Below are 5,555 nucleotides of genomic sequence, written 5' to 3' on the forward strand. Positions count from 1 at the left end.
TGATAATCCAGAAGAGCACTTGGGACTCAGTGGACTCAGTAATCTAATACAGCAGTTCCCAAAATGTGGGTCTGGGAGCCACCTGTGTGCCATGTCCCAATTTTTGGTGATTTGCAAAACTGACAGAGCAGATTAGATTATGTGCATCAAAGGTTAAACAAGCTGCCACTGGGGGAGAGGGAGAGAGCACTGCTGTCCAATCACCATCATAGCCACACCCCTTTGCATTTATAAATCAGACAGCAGCCTTTAGGGCTTCGAAAAAGTTTGGGAGCTACTGATCTAATGAATGAAGCAATTATATCTACTGATGTCCCCACATGAAGACATGGGTACCTCCAACTTACCATGTTATGCACTTGCAACAATTTTTCAAGTGATTGTGTAAGTGGCAAAGAACATGTTCACAGCCCTCATGAGGAACGTTAACATCACTTGGTACCCCAAGAAGGGTATTCTTAGAACTAAAACGCTGAGCTTGCCAGGCAGACCTCCTTGAGCAGAAACTTCTAGAAAGAGAGAGAAGAGAAAATAAAAGAAAAAGAACGCCCTGCGTGTTCTCTCCTTTGCGTAATGGAGGGCCATGGGCAAGGCTGCATTCACTGAAATCAAGGAGTGGGGAGAAATGTGAGAAGAAGGTGTCCCTAAAGTACACTTCAGATCTCCTTTCATTGCAAAATTATTATTCATTATATGCTTTTTTTTTTTTACATATTTGTAATATTTTTGTGTTCTTCCTCCTTTTTCATTTGGAACGAATGAAACAAGCATAAATCCTTCGATACTGGGCAAAGTAGAATGCAAGGCATGACAACTCTTATAAATCAGTTTAAGTCAGCAGTGAACAATGGCTGGATGAGAATCATAATATTTTATGTACATGGCTGCCTGTTGTACACGTTCAGCTCTCCCACTTGGTGCGCTAATAACATGAAAGAATAGCTTGTACGAGCATGTAGAATAGCATGTAGCTCGTATTTTATATCTGCTTCTACTGGAGCAAATCTTACATTCATTTATAATCATGATGCACAGTAGTTGCTACAGAGATGCTTCTTCCTCAGCACTTGACTTTTCCTTTTTGCCCCTCTTTGGGGCTTGGCCCTGGTGGTAATAAGCAGAGTTGGAGATGGAGTGCAGGCAAAATTGGCCATGCAGCACCTTTGCATGCTAATGAGAGAGAGAGAGTGTGTCAATTCCTTTGCTGGGAAAGAAGTCCTGAGATTAAGAACTAAACACGCGTCTTCTCCCTTGCTGCTGAAAATATTTCAACCATAAGACCTTATTATGAACTAATTGCTGCCCAGTGGCGAATGTTTTACGTTGAAATTAAATTTAGAGTGCTTAACAAACCAAGAAATGCACCAGCACAGCAATGACCTGTTGGAAAGGAAAACAGGGTGTTAACTGCTTTCTTGCTGAGCTAAGTGTAAAAGACTCTCCTTGTGTTGAATGGACTGTACAAAGAGCACCAAACAGATTACATGATTAAAAGCAGCTAACAGAACCTTAATTTATCTTTGCCGTGTCTATACAGATATTTAGGTTATTAGCTTGCTGTAAGTCAGGTCCAGGAGGAAGGGTGAAGCAGCCCCTTCCCCACTGCTGAACTCTGAGAGCTCGTAGTTGGACCAGTGATCAGATGTTGATGTTGAGCTTCCCTTGCTATCACCCAGCCCCTTAGGCTTCAAGGAGAGATGCAGGTTCTTTAAAAAGCAAGCAAACAAAAAAAAACCTTTATTGGTTAATAACATTTAGAGCCCAATTGTATGAATGTCTACTCAGAAGTAAGTCTCTTTATAGTCAATGGGGCTTACTCCCAGGAAAGTGTGGATAGGATTGTAGCCAGTCACACACAGAATATTATGCAGTATATGCAATATAACAATATACAATACTGTATGACAGCAGATTTAGATTCATAATTTCCATAGAGTATATCCCTTGCACCTAACCCCATTTTTTCCCATAGGCTCAATGATTCAATATACACTAATTCAACACGCACTAGGTTTTCCAGGAAACTAACTCAAGAGGCTAACAAACACTATCTGTATTCCAATTCTGGTACTCACAGAAGTTTCAAAAAAGCAGAAGAAAACTTAATTAAGCCCCAGTTTACATGTGTATGAACATCATTTGATTTCACTTACTCCTCTGAAATGCATTTATCTCATACAGATAAAGAAAGTTTGGTCTGGGCTCTTGTTTAATTCACATGCATTCATACTAATTCACAGGGACTCATTCACACATGCAAGTCATTAAGTGATGAAAATGCACGGGTGAATCAGCCTTTAATCCTCCCTTGCAGTCTTTTGTAGTGCATTCACACAATGTCTCAAAATTTCATAGCACTATGGCCCTTATTTTCTGTTAGGAGTTAATTCTATTTACACAGTTGGCCCATAGTTCTATTTTGTGATAAATGGTTATGTCAACTGTTGCAGTAGCTTTAAATTTTACCTCCCTTCTCGACTGATTCAAGGTTCGAAGGAGGCAGGCTATTATTTATTTATTGGGCAGTATAGGGGCTTTATATTTTAAGTTCTGCTTGAACAAGTGGTGGAAAAATTGGCTCACTCGAAAACCTCTCTTTAGGTCCTTCCCATTTTTTCTGTGCCCCCCCCTTTTCTGCCTAATTGTATACATTGTTTCTGAAATGTTTGTGGAGGCTAGAAGAATTTAAAATAACAGCCAAGCATGACTTGTTGCTTTCCTTATACAAAGGGAGAAAAATTATGACTTTCACAATTATATTCATTTAGCATAGATAGAGTTAAGGCTTCTGGGAACAATGCTGCTATTCCACATTCTTGCATTTATGATTTCTGTATAAATGAAAATATGCTTTGGGCTCACTACTGACATATCTATTGTTCATTAATTGGGCAGGTCCCTAACTTGTCAAATGAGTGGAGGATGCCTGTATAAGGAAGAGTTCGGTGTCTGCTGTGTTTCTGTCAAAATAAGAGGTACAAAGAAGACCGTATTCTCATGCAACAGATTTGTGGAGGGCACCAACCTCCATCAGCCCATTTGCTTCCACTAGTTCTCATTCTCCTTGCACCCTCTGGATTGGAGAAGGAAGTGGAGGAGAGGATTGGAGAGGAGAGTGGTGCGCTAGAATGTCCATCCATGGAGTGGGAAGAGCAGAGGCAGGAATATCACCAGGTAAAGCAGGGGCAGCATTGGATGTGTCAGGCACCTGGAGGTCTTAGGCCACTCCTGATAACGTTCTGTTACAGAGCTGATCTGCTCAGCTTATTGAGATGAAGAGGCTTCCACTGAATTGCAGGACATGGATTGAATTACCTTCCATTCCTCCTCCAACCTTCCCTCTTTTATGACAGTGAACGTGTAAGAAGTAGAGAGAGAAAGATTAGACCGAGCACTCTAATATAAATGTAATGCAGGCACCAGTAAGAACGTCATAGTAATTCTGCCTGGCGCCCTTGTGTGGCTGTGATTTGATTTAGGGGAAAAAAATCCACCTAAAGGGTAAATGTAAAGTGAATGTGATAATGCGAAGACCGATTACACTGCTCAAAGGAGCAAATGGTAAGTGAGGGGAATCTCTCTTGAACTCTCTCCTGCAACAGCAGCAGTTGCTGTTTCTCTTTACCTGGATTTGTGTTACATCTACTGTTGATTTTTCTCCTTATCTTAATGTTCAAACCAAATGATAGGAAACCTTCTCTAAATCAGAAGGGCAGGGTCTTTACTTGGTAAAAAAAAAGGCTCTCACCTATATTGATTGACTGATTTGCCCTTCCAAGTCATATTACAATCATGCTAGTCTCCAGGTACTAAAGCAGCCAAAACGAATTACAATTCACAGGAGTTCTCCCTGTTGCACCAGGCAGTTTTCAGTACCAATTGAACTAACAGGCACGACCTAGTCTTCCATGCCTTTGAAGTTTCTGGCATAAATAATAAAATAAATAACTTGCTTATAGTTATGAGTGCAGGACAAGTTATGGGATTGCTTAATGAATCATTTTAGTGTGTTTAAGGTGTTAGACATACAAGCTGGTGATCAGAGTAGGATCAGGCCATTAGGAAACCCATTGTGGAACTATGTATTATAAAACCTGGAGAGCCCTCTGGGAACAATGTACAATCAGAGGGTGCTTTGTGTGCCCGTTAATGATTTAATTCTAGGCGTTATTTGCAACCTTAACAGGAGATGTATGCAGCATAGCAATAGACTCTTGAATTATAGCTGCTTAACAGATGCCTGAACAAAACAAATTAAAATGAGAAGGTCAAATTCAAAATCTGTCATATTGTCAGACATTATTCCCCAGCATAAAATACACATGTGCATTGCCAGAAATGAACACTATCCATGTGTAGAAATCAAATATTTTTTTCTCCTGCAATTTTTTTTTTCATACAGTAGGGATTGGATTGTGTATTTTGCAGAGAAAAACTGTGATTCATACATATGCACACCATGCGTTATGGTGATAGTCTGTTGTACTTAGGGGACAGCTCTTGTCTCAAAAAAAAATCATGTTCGGCTTACGATGTATGAAGGATCAGAGGCAGAGAAATAATTAAATCTTTTTCTCTTGTTATCACTTTTGCAGTAGAGTGTGTGCATTTTATATTTGGTGGGGGCAAATAATGCATCTATCCTGTATTTCACATATGGGCAGAGTTCATGCATGTACTTATTGGGAGACATATGGCTGCTTCCTTCATCCATTATTGTTGAAGCATACAAAGAGACTGCCCCACAACCTTGTGCCCAGAGCCCTCAAGATATTTTACTGGAGAAGGTTAAACTGTACATGGTTGGACCTAGTGCTGAAAAGCCCTTTCCATTTTCTCCACCATATTCCTCTCATACCTGGAATATGTCTTCCATTTTCCCTGCCGTATTCTTGGACAATGAAAATGGGAGGGGGCTAATTCTGGCCATTTTTTAAGGCTGGCCTCTGAAACTCTGAGCAATTTCTCAGTCTACTGGCAGCTGCCATTTTTCCTAGCTCTCCCTCAGAATGATATCATATCATGTGACTACTACCACTGTCACCTTCAGAGAATCAGCGTAAATTGTAAAGAAAAGAAAAATAACACTTTCTCCTTCAGTCACTGACCCGTGGTAAGCCACACCCTGAAACTTGTCATCACTTCCTCTCCCCCTCCAAAGTATCCCTGTTTCATCCCGAAACCTTCCAACACCTTTGAATTTTTCCAAAAGGGCTTCTAAGAGAATTTTTGAAGCATTCCAAAAGTAAAAAAAATATAATTATTACATGCCTTTCATTTTTTTTTCTCTTAAGGCAGAATACACAGTGAAACTTGCTCTCCTAATTGCCAGCTGCAGTTATATCATGTTTCCTGTTCTCCCAGCTTCTTCTATTTATAAAGAAAACTGCCCCCACCCCAGTCTGGCCACGGTGTGCAATTAGAACCACATCCAGTTTGAATGTAGAGAAACAGGAGACTTTTTAAAGAGAACAAATTACTGAAATTTATTTTAAATTATAGTCAGTCTTTCCCCTTGTTGCCTTGGTATTCACGGAAGCTGACAACAAGTAATT

This window comes from Tiliqua scincoides, chromosome 3 (assembly GCF_035046505.1).
Source record: "Tiliqua scincoides isolate rTilSci1 chromosome 3, rTilSci1.hap2, whole genome shotgun sequence".
Lineage (NCBI taxonomy): Eukaryota > Metazoa > Chordata > Lepidosauria > Squamata > Scincidae > Tiliqua > Tiliqua scincoides.